Genomic DNA, 15,596 nt, shown 5'->3' with positions numbered 1-15,596 from the left:
GACCATGCACTGGATGGATGTGTATGCAGTAGAACCGTTGATAATGGGAAGGAACCTCAGTAGTATACAGTCACTGTAAAGAAACTTCTGAAGAAACAGAGATTACTGCATGATTGGTAGATGCTGAATGAAATGCATTTGGCTGTCAACAGAGCAATGAGTGATGCCTTCAGTGACTCCTGCAGCAGAATATTTCAAATATTTCACAGACCTGAAAGAAATTGTAGTCATATATAAAGACTGTTAGTGGTACCAGAGTTTGTGTCCAGCCCCTAATGAATGAGACAGGTACTGAAATTGAGGGTGACAAAACAAAATTCAAAATGCTTAACTTCATTTTCAAATGTTTCTTTGCAAAGGACGACCCAGGAGAACTGCCCCAATTTAATCTTTGTACCACTGAAAGGATGAATGAAGTAAGTATTATCATCAGTGGTTTCGAGAAACAGCTGAAATCATTAAAACTGAACAAACATCAGGCCTGATTGAATCCCTGTCAGATTCTTTACTGCATTTGTGGCTGAGTTAACCCATCTTCAAGTACAATACATTGTAGGTCCCTTGAACAAAAAACCATTCCCAGTTCTTGGAAAAAAAAGCACAGTTCACACCTATCTATAAGAAGGGTAGTAGAAGTGATCCACAAAAATACCCTCCAACGTCCTTGACATTGATTTCACATATAATCTTTGAACATATTCTGAGCTCAAATGTAATGTTGTACCTTAAACAGAATGACCACCTCAATGGCAACCAGCATGGATTCCGAAAATGTCAATCATGTGAAACTCGACTCACACTCTTCTCACATGCCATGCTGAAAGCTTTGGATCAATGCAGTCAGGTAGATGCAGTATTCCTTGATTTCCAAAAAGCATTTGACTAGTTCTGAGACCTATGCTTATTGTCAAAAGTGTGATCATGTGGGATTTCAAGGGGAAATTTGTAACTGGATTGAGGACATTTGGCAGGGCAGAATTGGCATGTTGTCTTGTATGGAGAATCATCATCAGATGTAGATACAACTTCTGATGTGCCACAGGGAAATGTGTTGGGACCCTTGCTGTTCATGTTGTGTGTTAATGACTGTGAGCCGGCCGGGGCGGCCGAGCTGTTCTAGGCGCTACAGTCTGGAACCGCGCGACGGCTACGGTCGCAGGTTCGAATCCTGCCTCGGGCATGGATGTGTGTGGTGTCCTTAGGTTAGTTAGGTTTGAGTAGTTCTAAGTTCTAGGGGACTAATGACCTCAGAAGTTGAGTCCCATAGTGTTTAGAACCATTTGAACCATTTGTTAATGACTGTACAGACAATATTAACAGTAACCTCAGGCTTATCACAGATGATGTAGTTATCAACAATGAAGTACTGTCTGAAAGAAGCTGTGTAAATATAGAGTCATATCTTGATAAGATATAAGTGTTCAGAAACATAAAACTGTGCACTTCACAGAATGAAAAAACATCATACCCTATGACTATAATATCATTGAGTCACTGTTGGAATTGGCCAATTCATACACTCTCTAGGGCTATGAAATGAAATGGTCACATAGGCTCAGTTATGGGTAAAGCAGATGGTAGACTTTCGTTTATTGGTAGAATACTGAGGAAGCGCAAACAGTCTATGAAGAAAACTGCTTACAAATCACTTGTACAACCAGTTCTAGAGTATTGGTCTAGTTTGTGGTATCATTCCAAATTGAACTAACATGGGTTATTGGACACACATCAAATTATTGGCAGTACTAGTGGTCACAGGTTTGTCTGATCCATGGGATAGTGTCACAGAGATGCTGAAGGAACTGAACTGGAAGACTCTTGAAGACAGACGTAAACTATTCTAAGGAAGTCTGTTAATATTAATAAAGTTTCCAAAAGTAGATTTAAATGATGACTCTAGGAATACACTACCATCCCCTATGTATCGCTCACATAGAGATTGTGAGGATAAGATTAGAATAATTTCTACTTGCACTGAGGCATTCAAACAATCATTCTTCCCATACTCCATATGTGAATGAAATGGGAAGAAACCCTAATAACTGGTGTAGTGGGATGTACCCTTTGCCATATACCTCATCATGGTTGGCAGAGTATAGCTGTAGATGTAAATCGCATAAATGAAGCTGTATGTGCTGTAATTAATCTTGTCTTTGCAATCGTTAAAGGATTGATATGTAGGGAGTCTATTCTTAGATGCATAAAATTGGCTCAGGAAACTTTCTAAGTGAATTTTCATGGAATAGTTGCACTTATCTTCAGGTGGCTGCTAGATGATGATATAACTTCAAGTTGAACAAATATATTTCAAGGAAGACACAATACATGAAAGTCACAGATCAAGTAAACAGAGTAAGACGTGTGTACACTTTAACAGTCAAATCATAACTGAGTCTGAGTCTAGCGGCCGCTGGCTGGCAGGCCGCTTAGGTGGCGCTGCTGCTGCATGGCTGGCAGACAGCGCCGCATGTAGAGGATGTGCGTAACTGCGCGGCGGCATTTTGAAAGATCGGCAAGTCACAACAGATGAATTCATTCAGTATCCTTGTGTCACTCTCCCATGGATCAAACCAACCTGTGACCATTCATGTGGCCCATCTCTGTTTAAATTCAATATCCTCTGTCAGACATATTTGTCATGGGTCCTACACACTTTAGCAATACTCTAGGATGGCTCACACAAGTGTTTTGCATGCAGTCTCCTTTGTAGGCTTTTTGCATTTCCCTGTTATTCTACCAAATAACCACTGTCTACCACCTGCTTTACTCATGACTGAGATTATTTGAACATTCCATTTTGCATACTGACAAATTGTTACATCCAGGTATGGATATCAGTTGACTGATTCCAGCAGTGACTCATTGATTTATAGTCATAGGCTACAACATTTTTTCATTTTGTGTAGTGCACAGTTCTAAATTTCTGAGAATTTAAAGGGAGTTGCCAACCTTTGCACCTTTTGAAATCTTACCAAAATCTGACTGAATATTTGCCCAGCTTCATTCAGAGAGTTCTTCATTATAAGTATCTGCACATCTTCAAAAAGTGAGAGGTTACTATTGATATTGTCTGCAATGTCATTAACATATAACATGAACAGCAAGGATCCCAAGACACTTCTGTAAGGCACACCCAAAGTTGCTTATACATTTGCCAATGACTCCCATCCAAGATACCTTCCTGTGTCCTTGCTACCAAAAAATTCCTCAGTCCAGTTACAAAATACACTTGATTCACCATTTGATAGTGCTCTTGATAATGAGCATAGATGTGGTACTGAGCCAAATGCTTTTTGAAAATCAATAAATACTGCCTCTACACAACTGCCTTGATTCATGGCTTTCACTATGTCATATGAGATAACTGCGATTTGGATTTCACATGATCTATGTTTTCAGAACCTATGTAGGTTGTCACAGAGGAGGTCATTCTGTTCAAGATATTGCATTCCATTTGAGCTCAGAATATGTTTTAAGAGTCTACAACAAGTGCAGGTAAAGGGCATTGGACAGTAGTTTCGCAGATCAGTCTTTTAGACGGGAGTTATTAGTGCTTCCTTGCATTTACTAGGCATGCCTTCTTTTTTTTTTTTTTTTTTTTTTTTTTTTTTTTTTTTTTTTTTTTTTTTTTTTTTTTCCAGAGGGACTAACTCAGCCTCGAATTGAGGGTAAACTTTGATAGGGATTTCACCAGGTCCTGGAATATTGTTCAATTTTAACAATTTCAGCTGTTTCTCAGCATTGTTGCCACTAATATATTTCACTCATCTTTTCAGTGGAACAAGAATTAAATTGTTGCAACTCATTTTTCCATTGTAGAAGAACATTTTAAAATGGAGTTAACCATTTCTGCTTTTGTTTTTGCATCCAGAATTTCAAATCCTGTCTGTTCAATGAGTGACAGACACTAACTTTATACTAACAGCCATTTCATGCAACCAGAATTTCTTTGGGGTTCGTGAAAGATCTTTTGACATTATTCTGCAGTGGTTGTCATTGAAGGCCTCATGTATTGCTGTCTTGGCTACCAAACATGTTTCATGTGACAGCTCTCTATCTATTGCCCTCTGATTTATTTACACCTATTATGCAGTAGTTCTTTATGAGTTCCTTTACAGTGACTGTATACCATTGACTGTCCCTCCCGTCATGGACTGTTGTACTTGATACATGTCTTTCCAGTGCATGGTCCACTGTTCTTTCAAACTTGACACACTGTTCCTCTACACACTCCTGTGTTGAGCTTAAAGTTTCAAGTTCCTCATTAATGAATGACATTTCTGCTTCTTTATCTAATTTAGCAGACATATAAATCTTTCTGCTTGTTTTGGTTGCTCTTTGTACTTGGCAGTCATTGTTGCTACAGCTGCCTCATGGTCACTCACACCAGATCTGGTGCAGACATCTCCGTTTGTTTCCATTAGATCTACTATATTTTCATCAGGAATGGGGTTCCAAAGCATCTGTTCTGTGTAGTTATCAGAGAAAGCATTTAGTAATGCTTCACAAGATGTCTTGTCATGCCCACCACCAACAAAACTGCAGTTATCTCATGTGGCTGTAGGATGATTGAAGTCTACTCCAGTGATTACAGTATAACTGGGGAACTTACATACTAGTTAATTGAGGATTTCTCTAAAGCTTGTGGCTGCATCAGGAAATTAGACTGGTGGTCAAGAGAAGGATCCAATTATAAGTTTTATCCTCAACCCTGATGCCAAGTCTTACCCAAACAGTCTTGCATGTAGCTTCAATTTATGACTTGGTAGTTCTGACAAATACACCACCTCAATTTCTCATTAGCCTATTGTTTCAATGTACTCTTTAAGTTTTCCCCAAGCATCTCACTGCAGTCAACTTTGGATTTTAACCAGTTGTCTGTAGTGAGTATTATGTGAGATTCTCTGTTTATTGGGAGTGCTTCATACTCTGGCATTTTGTTGTGAATTCTTTGGCAGTTAACCATTAGTATTTTAATACTCTTGCTTGTGGGGGTTATCTAGAGTCAATGGAGATTTGTGTGCACTTCACAAACACCAAGCTACCTTGGTAGCAGCCTCTGATATTTAGCGTATACCTACTAGTTTAGGGGGACCCTACAGTTGTCAACACTGTGGTGCAAGTCCAGGGCATCACAGTTTAGCTTGTCACAGATACTTTGCAGTCTTTGGTTTGAGCCTTCCACTCAACTTTAACCAGAACATCATGATCATTCTGGGGACAATGCTACAGATTGTGAGTTTTGTTGGAACTCCATGAGTAAGGCTGGTATTCTGAATCTTTTCTGCCAATTGCAGCCAATCCCTTGAATACCTATGTGTTCATCAGTGGAGAGTGACATGTAAAAGAAATTTAGGTACATAGTAACAAGAGAAGTAGTTATCTGGCAGTAATTTTGTAGTGTGTGTTAAACTGAAACATACTCTGTGAATGTAGACCTATCCTGCATATACTGCTGATGAAATATTCTCAGGATTGCATCTGGGTGGCTGTGCCGAAAATCAGAAGATCATTCAGTCTTCTACATTATATTTATGCTTTCATAAGCTGGGAAAAATATAACCAAGAATTAACATGAAAAAAGCTACATAAAAATGTGAAAAAGAAAGGTGCTACTTCTTCATTTAACACATAGTATCTACTGTTTATCTGAAACTGCTTGCTTGATGCTTCTGTGATTGCATGAATATTTTTCACATATTACATTGCACAAAAGCTTGTTATGAAAAGAGCGTGTGTGTGTGTGTGTGTGTGTGTGTGTGTGTGTGTGTGTGTGTGTGTAAGTTAAGAAGTTAAGACACCATTACTGTTTATAATCATTTATATTTATCTGAACAATGTTTCATTTCTTAGTTTCATATTACTGTTAACTTTTCAGTAAAAATAATGGTATTGTTTATTTCAGAAGGGCTCTGCGTCCATCTGACATAGTTTTGAGAATATGAAAAAACTGTTTGAATATTTTACAGGACATTTTCTTAATTGTTTGCAGTGACAGTGTGAAAGACATCCCTATAAAAATTATTCTCACTTACTATATACTCAAATATTGTGTCTATTTGTTGACCAGAGCTGAATATTACTCTTGGACATAGGGATTTCCTGAATGGACATGGGGATTTCCTGAAATAAGTGAGAAATGAAAATCCTAAAACCTTTATACCACACGAACAAACTGTTAAATGGACATGTAAGTAAATGTTTAAAGAATTAACAATACCTGTTTATGAAAACATACTGTTTTTCAGTATTGGAAATCACTAAACACACATCATATGTGCCCAGTGCTCCCAAAGCAGTTGGCCACTGATGAACAGTATTCCAGAATTCAATGATGAGCTCTTCCTGCACTATGTAAGCAGCCGACTTTTTATATCTATCATTTTCTTTGCAGTAATAATAATGTAGTCATCTGAATAGGCTCTAACAGCTGGGAAGTTGATGTTGGATTGAGAAATTCTAGGTAGTCCTAACCTGAATGTTATGGATATTTAAACCATTGATTATACTGCAGGCTGTTTCAGTCCCAAATGCCTCATGACTGAAGACAAAATGATGAAATGTTGAAACACTGAATGCTACTTCAAGTCCCTTCATGATGATGTCTCTAGAGAACGAGTTGTCTTCTTGTAAAGTCTCTTCCACCATGATTTGAAGTCCAAGATTCCATCTGCTGAGATAACCTGTACAGAGAATCTTGCACTTGATGATATGACCAGTCCAATTAATCAATAATAGTACACACTCTGTCAATTCTTTGCAGTGATCTCTTAATTGTGCCAAAAGCTCTGTCAGACAGTAAGAAAGTGTGTCTCCTGACAGGAAAGAATATCTCTCTTTACTGAAATTTTTCAGCATCCCTGAAGGCTTACACATTTGTATTAAACAGTGATTTTTTCCCACTGGGCAGTTATCCCAAGGCAGTTGAACAATTCTTGTGTCTTTGGGGATGCACTTGGTGACGTAGTGATACAAGAAAGTGCACACTTCATCAGGACATTTGTGGGTGACACCTTCATGATAAAAGTAATGAAATGCCTTATTGTCTTTCAAATTGTGAATGTTGAAAACATTGACCATCAGCTGCCAGAGATAAAATAGGTCTTGAACAAATACTTTTGGCAGATGAAGATTCTGCATGCAGTCAAAGCTTAAACTAAAAATATGTTTATTTTCTTTGAACAGTCTTTCACTTACATTTATAGCAGTATAAAATTTATGAGCTCTTTTATTTGTGCAGTCACAAACCACAATTCATCAAGCTGCCTCACTCAAATTTTTTCTTGTAATTTTTGCCATTAATTGCTCACATTCACAACATGCATCTACTTGCTGTCTGCTTAAATGAGGGTCAAAATCATGGTTTAATATTTTCACATGGTATATGTTTTCTCTACAACAATGACTTTGAAACAACTCATAGATGAATTATTTATATCATTCTCCTACCTTGTCTGACAATTACAACGGCTCAATTAAGTACATGGAGCTATTTTCAGAACTGTTGACAGCAAAAGTGGCATATGTTCTGGGCAAGGGACTCTTTTGAAATCAATGAGAGCTTCTCCACTGTATATTATGGCTATCTAATAAAATGCAGAGCTCCTTTCCACACTCAGTGATAAGTCAACCCCTAAAGAACACAGAAATGTACATAGCACAAAATGTCATCAAAGTGGACCCTTTCTTTTCTGTAAAGTCTGCAGTCCACATGTGGGTATGGGTGATGATATTGCTATTTGGTATGGTCCTTGTCAATAAATAAGACAGTGGTACAATTTTAAAAATATATACCTGTTTCTCACAATACAGATATATGAATATGATTTTTTAAGGAAGGTTTATTGGTGCAAGATCCCCATAAGGGACAAAAATCTATCTCAGAAATTACTGAGATGATATTCAAAGGATGACAGCATTCACATCATTTTTGTACAGTCTCAAATAGAAACTTAATGTTTCAAACAATGGAAAGTCCATGTAGGAATATCAACAATATCATGCAAAGGACAGATTGCTATTCACTGTAAAGATGACATATTTGAGTTGCAGCCAGGCAGAATGAAAAGACCGTTACACATTTAGCTTTCAGCCAAATCCCTCTTCCAAACAGAAAACACTTGCACATTCACACAAGCAAGCAAAACTCTCACGCATGTTCACTATATCTGGCTGCTTGGGCTGGAATGAAACTGTTAGGTTGAACAAAAGCAGCAATCGAGAGTGATGTGGGGAAGGGAGAGGGATAGTGGAGTATGGATGGGGAGGAGAGAAGAGCACTCTCTGGCAAAGTGCAGAGACTAGATTGTGGCAGTATCATGAGGCTGTGGGGAGTGGATGGGGGGAAGAGAGGGGGGGGGGGGGGGGGGGACAAGCAACAAGAAAGGAGAGGAGCAGGAGCAGAGAAGGGCTAAAAGACTGGTGGTTGCATTAGCACATGGTGGCGCGCAAAGAGGGTAAAGGGTATGAATTGGGAGGAGGGGTGAGGTGTGAGACAGGCAGGTGGAGGTGGGAGTGGAAATTGTTGGGTGAAGGGTGTGTGAACAATAGGTTACTGTAGCTTGAGGCCGGGGTAATTTCAGGAGTGGAGAATGTGTCGTAAGTATATCTCCCATCTGCATAATTCAGAAATGATGATAGTGGAGGTGGGGTCTTGCACTTGGGTCTTCCACAGAGCTCTGATCCCTGATTCCAAGGCCTTGACACATGGAAGATATCTCTGTGAAAGATCCAGATGCAAGGCCTACCAGCAGAGGTTAGAGTCCTCCCTCGGGCGTGTGTGTGTGTGTGTGTGTGTGTGTGTGTGTGTGTGTGTGTGTGTGTGTGTGTGTGTGTGTGTGTGTTGATGACCTTAGCAGTTAAGTCCCATAAGATTTTACAAACATTTGAACAAGACCTACCTGATCCACCCACCCAGGACTTCCTGTTCCAGTCCTGTCACAGGCTTATCGTACCCCATCAGCAGTTGTGCCATCTGTGAAAGCAGCCATGACATACATCAGCTCTGCCTACAATCATTGCACACAGCTTTTTGTGTTGGCATGATTGTCAACCAGCTGTCCCCAGGGATGAATGGCCACCCACAAATTTTGGCCACCCCTGAATTATGGCTAAGAGCAAAGTGGTCACCCCTGTGGCATAACATGCTTGATTTTTAATGACTGCTTCACAACCCAGACCATCTCGATCATACCCTCCACCACCAGCCTTTTTCAAACTGCATAGTCTGGAGTTATCCTTACAAACATTCCCTGTTTCCAGAATTATATCAGTCTTAACCTACAGTAACCTACTGTTTCCACACCATTGATCCAACAGTTTCCACCCCCTCTGTCCCACACCTCCTCATAATTCGTGTCCCATCATTCTCACTGTGTGCTGCTCTCTCTCAATGCAATCACTGGTCTTTTCCCCCTTTTCTGCCCCACTCCTTCCTGCTGTCCCCCTCCTTCCCTCCTCTCTTCCCCATAGCCTTCTGGTGCTGTGCCTGGCGGCCTTGTCTGCTGCAGTCTGGTCCTTGCATGCTCTGCCAGACAGCACTCTTCTCTCCACCACCTGTACTCTGCTATCCCTCCCCTTTCCTTACCCCTTTCTGGATAACTGCTTTCATTCAACGTGACACTTGCGTTCTGGTCCAAGCAGCTGGCGATAGTGGTCATGTGTGCATGATATGTGCTTGCTCGTCAGAACATGCGTGTTTTTTTCTTTTCTGATGAAGCCTTTCACCAAAAGTTATATGTGTAACAGTCTCTTATTTGTGTGTGTGTGTGTGTGTGTGTGTGTGTGTGTGTGTGTGTGTGTGTCTGCAACTCCTCACCTTTACAGTGAGTAGCAGTATCTTTTTCATAATGTTGTTGAAATTTGATATTTCCCTGTCTTCCTCACATTTTCATTTTATTTGTTGTTATTCCACTCATAAGAGCTTCAGTTTTATTTTATTCTGGAAATCAGTAATAGGAAGGCAAAAAAAGTGTTCATTACACGTTCCGTTTGTTCTACAGGATCTGAATTTTCTTTTATTTACCCAATAAATTGCTTTGCATGCAAATGGGATTGGCTGTTGTACTTGTTTGTTCCCTATAATTTTTCCTTTCCAGAAAGTGTATCCAGAGAACTATTTGAGCAGAAGATTAAGCCCATTTTATTGCAGCACATTAAAGCAGATTTGAAGAGAAGCAAGTTGACTCTACAGTGCCTTTTACGACACACTGTAGATGAGGCCTCCATGTGTGAACATCTGATGCAGGTGGTGTATGTGTAACAAATATTTGCTTATAAATTCTCCATTTACCAGCTTATTTGCCACAAATGCACATTTAATTAGTTAGTTAGTTACTTACTTGCCTCACAGATCATATTTGCAATAAACATAGTGATGTGGAACATGACTGGCCATTTACGGGTATTTTCTACATTTTAAAATACCTGTAATATCAGTCAGGCATTTAATTTCCTTGGGTAGTTTGTCAGACAAGATTTATAACTGAATATTCTATGTTTTATGTGCTGGAGCTAGATTCGTTAATGGGTAATGCAGATTATTTTACGTTCTAGTGTTGTACCTGAATTTGTGAACATCCTTGTTACTCTCAAACCCATGCGGATCATTGACAGCAAATTTCAGAAGTGAATAAATGAACTGTTAGGCTGTAGTTAATATTCCCAGCTGTTTCAGGGATACCTGCAAGATATACATGTTAGAACCCCACACTCAATTCTAATTACTCTCTTCTGCCCAATGAATACTTTTAGTGTAAGTAAGAATTTACCCCAGAATATGAAATCAGTTAAAGGAAAACATGCCAAATATATTATCTTGCTGACTCCTCTATCCCAAAAGTTGGAAATTATGTTTATTGTGAAAGCAGCCAAAGCTAAATGTTTCAGCAGGTATATTAAATGGTTTTCCATTTTAAGTTTTCATCAATATGCACACCTATGAACATCATTATTTCTTTTTGATATACTCAGCTAAGAGAAGGTAAGACTTTTTGAGAGTACAAAAATAGTTTTTTTTTCTTTTTTTTTTCTTTTTTCTTCCAAGTTTAAAGGTGACCCATTTGTGCAAAACCAGTCAGTAACATTCACAAAAATATCATTTACTATTTCCTTGCCAATCTTTGTTTGCTCATTTTTAACAGCAATGCTTTTATTATCCATGAACAGCAATAATACTGCCTCGTGATGCAAATAAAATGGCAGATTGTTAACATAAAATAAGAACACTAGAGGCTCAATGAGCAAACCCAGTAGGACTCCCACTGTAATTTTATCCCAAGTGGATGCTGTATTTCTCTTTGTGTTTGTAGTGCTATTATACTTGGATAATATGCGGGTGGTGTAATAAAACCACATGGATCCAATAAAGTACACTTTTTATTTTGGTTGAGGCTGACTGTCAAACATACACATGTCATGGTCTTCCCTCCTGCAGCACTGAGCACTGTGAAGGAACATGTGTGGAGTGTGGGTGCATTGAGGTAATGTGGTGATAGTGTGGTTATCTGAGTGACATGTGGATGTGACAGATGTGTTGTTTATTTATGTGTGTGTGTGTGTGAGGGGGGGGGGGAGTGGCATTAGAGGCAGGTGCAAGACGGGGCCATCATCAGGGCTGGGTGGCAGGTAACGATCCAAAGGGTGCAGATGTGAAGCTGTGACTGCAAGGATACTATCAGCAGAAAAGTGGAGGGCGAGAATGGTGGTATCGACCGTGCAGATGTGAAGCCGTGACTGCAAGGATACTATCAGCAGAAGAGTGGAGGGCGAGAATGGTGGTATTGACATCATGTAGCACCTTAACTGTTTTGCAGAAGTGATAGACAATAGAGCCATCTGTGGTCTTTCCACATGAATGTTGCCCCTTGAGGAGGAGGTCTTTCTTAATCAACTTGATATTGAGATCTTCAGAGGGGAAGCTGTCGACAGCCAGACAGCTCAATGATTGGAGGTACATCGGTGGTGCAGATGAAGTAGAGGGGTGAGTTCAGCAGGAATCCTTGTCTGGTAAAGCTTCTTGCAGTATCCATGCCATATTTAACAATATCTCAAAGCTATGGTAGTGACTTTGAAATACCTTGGTAGATTCTCATTATGGAGGCTGTAATGCTGGTTGTCCTGTGTTATTACATAACATCAGGAACTGGCAATCTTTGAAAGTCTTTAGAAGGAACAATTCAGGCTCTGAGTGCAGAAGATTGGTAGGTAAGTGGGAGTGAGTGCTGTGTCGCAAAACTCATGAGACTAGGTCAGGAAATTATGGTAGCGCAATTGAAGAGTCTCAGAGCACGAGTCACTGGCAGAGATAGCAATTCGCTGTATAGAATTTCAGCAAGCAAGACTTCCAGGTCATTCTTGTGGGTCATGTGGACTCCCAGAAGTACCCACTGCAATGTCTGTCCGTGGCCCACCATGGCACATCAGAGCCACCTTTAATGTGCAGTGCCACCATTAAACAAGTCTATTGCTCTGTGGATGATACACAGTTGCTCTAAATTGATGGATACTGACTCTTGTGTGCCAAGTTATGTAACTAGTCAAAGATGATACAGTGGAATGGACAGAGTACAAGAAATATGAAGTGTCACAGAGGATTGGACAGGTCATACCAGGGGTAGGCTGAAGTTTGATCTGTAGGTTCATGGATGAGTTGTGGAAAACAGCCTATAACTACTAATCTTGCTGTTGCACATCAACAAAATGTTCATAGACAACTTGGGATGACATTGCATTGATGCATGAGAAGTAACCTGCCACAGTGGTCTTAGGAACATTCAGATGGTATTCATTGGTGCTGAACTGTACAACGTATTCTAAGTGCTAAACCATCAGGGGCAATGATCTTCTGGTGAATGTCAGATAGAGTCATCAAGTGGACAGAGGTGCACGTAAATAATCAGAGGACATCCTTCAGTGTCTCGCCGTAAGTAACATACTGCATCATAGACTGTTTGCAACTCTCAATCGTACACTGACAACAGGCATTGTGATGGTGAGAGTTGTGCAAGGAAAAAAATGTGAGTGACTGTTGGACCCCCCCCCCCCCCTCCCCCCTCACATTATGGGGTGGGTGAGCAAAAAGCATGGTACTGATCTCTGTGTCAATAGGTGGAGATGGTGGTGTGGGTGTGTCTGCAGGTGATGGAAGGGATTCAGTGTGGGCACAGTGCGTAGAGGCCAATGGGGCAGTGGGTTTGGGTGGAGATGGATGGCATAGCTAGTTGAGGTGCCACGTGGAGATCATTCTTGATGCCATGAATTTTGTGTCAGATAGCATTGTTGTCATGTTGCAAGTGGAAGTTTGTCACACTTATGTCAAAGCAGAGCAGTTGTACTTGCTGTATGCGATCAATGGTATGGACGCAGCCCTGAAAGAACAGATGGATATCTGACATTTCCGTGAGTGGCAGGAGTTGCTGTGTAAAGTAGGCTGCACCGCTGTGCTGGCCGACAACATCAGTGGCAGACCAACTGCTAATCATGTGAGTTAACACTCTGCCAGACAGGTCAGAGGAAGTCGTCTGCACTGAGTACTGGTTCACCTGTATTAGCAACTAGAAGTGTCCTTGTGAAAACATTGTCAAAACTGGGTCCAGAGTGTGGGCCTGAGATCCATAAACTCATATTATCAAGTAGTTTGCTGTACAAAGCTGGATGATTGGGGTGATTGGCATTCGGAATGATGAAGAGGACAGTGAAGTACTGACCTCTGAGTGGGAGCTGACCAGGTTGTGTTTGCTGCTGATGCAGTAGAGTGCAAAGGATCTGTTGTCATGATGACAGTGATGTAGGTGAGGGCCATCATCATTATTGCAAGTGTCTAGGTGACTTTGTTGTCCACCATGGTTCAGTGCACCTCCTGAAAACTGTGTGTTTAGTTTAGGAAGTCACATGTTGAATGAGAGTTGTGAGGGGATTCACTAAACCCACATGATAGTAGCAGAAGCAGTTCTGTGGAGGCATGGGTGGGGTGTGGTTGGCAGAGTTCTGCACAGGTATGGACACTATGTGGTAAGTGGATGGGCAAGGCTTTGTCATGGTTGTGTGAAGATCATCACTATAACTAGTGACGGAGACATCAGGATCAGCGGAGGTTCGGCAAGATCGATTTGGGTCATGGAAGGTAGGTGTCGGTTGTGCTCCCACTCCAATTGCATTTCACATTCAACACCATTGTTGTAACCATTGTTTATTACATTGTCAGTGCTGAATGATGCAAAATATCTGCACATTTGAGTCATAGATTAATGGCTCATGCTCATGGGTGACCATGGCCAGTTGCACTTTTGTGGTCAGCTTGACAACCTGTGAAATCCATTGAGTATCATCAGGCATGAAGTGTAAATCAATCTGAATGTTTAACAGATGCCATAGTTGTGATGTCCCATCTTTTAACTCGTCTCCATAGATGACATGGTGTAACAGTTCCTCTGGAAACTTGATGTGTGGGAGATGAATCAGAATATGATGCAGCTAGCTAGATGTGACCTGGAGTGAATTAATTGCTGTACAACACTGTTCACTTCTTGGTGAAAGTGGGTGAATGTGAACCCAACTGACTGATTGAAGTGGCTCATAGGTAGCCCAGTGTGTGAGCAAAATGGAATCTACTGGGAAGTCACAGAGTAAGTTGTCTGACACACACCATTGTTCAGCACCATTGTTCAGTGTCATAACACTGCCATGATGAGTGTTACTATCACATTTGTTAACTTGAGGTGTGTGCAAGGTATTATCTATAACTCCAGGTACCATAGCTTAAGAACTTTGTGGAAGTATGAATAGCACAGTACAATGGTGGTGCAGCGGCAGTAACCGTAAAAGTGCTAAGTTAAATGTAAACATCATTGTCATAGGTCACCAATGTAGTATTACAGTATGTGGATAATATGCAGAAAGTATAGTAATACTACACAGATCCAATAAGCAATCTTTTTATTTTGCTTAAGGCTCTACACAGAGAAACCATTAAGCAAACTGACTGAGAATACGCAGCATGTGTAGTCTTTGTCAGTTGACCTCCAGTGATGTTCTTTGTAGTTGCAGGGTTCACACATATTGCTTGAACAGCCTAGGTTAATCATACAATGTAGGCTTTCATGAATGGTATTAGGTTCTCAGTGATATTTGTTTTATGGGCATTAGGCCATGATCCAATGCATATTTCTCAACTTAACCTTTCATCTTACAATGCTGGAGGTTTCATCAGAGACTATAACAACTGAGCAAGCAATTACAACATTAAACAAGCTCAGCAAGCTGAAACATGCGTAACTGTCAAAGCAATGGTTGGTTTGTGACATCATTCAATCACTGCCAAAGAACGTGGTGGCACCAATGTGTGTTATTGATCTTTATTTAGCACTATAGCTCACAACTTGTTTAATTTTAAACCCTCTTCTTTTCTGTTAAAGTTGTTTTTATGTTTTTTGAATTTCTGGGGTGTCTCTGTACATTCCAGCACAGTAAGGATTATGTAATGATAAAACCATTGTGTCTTAAAAATGAATTTGGTTGTTTGTTGATCCCTGTGCATGGTCTGTAACTGCTGATCTATCCATGTTGTCCAGACAACAATTGCTCTTCTGTTGCTTATG

The sequence above is a fragment of the Schistocerca piceifrons genome, chromosome 4 (genome assembly GCF_021461385.2).
Source record: "Schistocerca piceifrons isolate TAMUIC-IGC-003096 chromosome 4, iqSchPice1.1, whole genome shotgun sequence".
Taxonomy (NCBI): Eukaryota; Metazoa; Arthropoda; class Insecta; order Orthoptera; family Acrididae; genus Schistocerca; species Schistocerca piceifrons.
The sequence above is the reverse complement of the archived record's forward strand: the minus strand, read 5'-3'. Positions refer to the sequence as shown.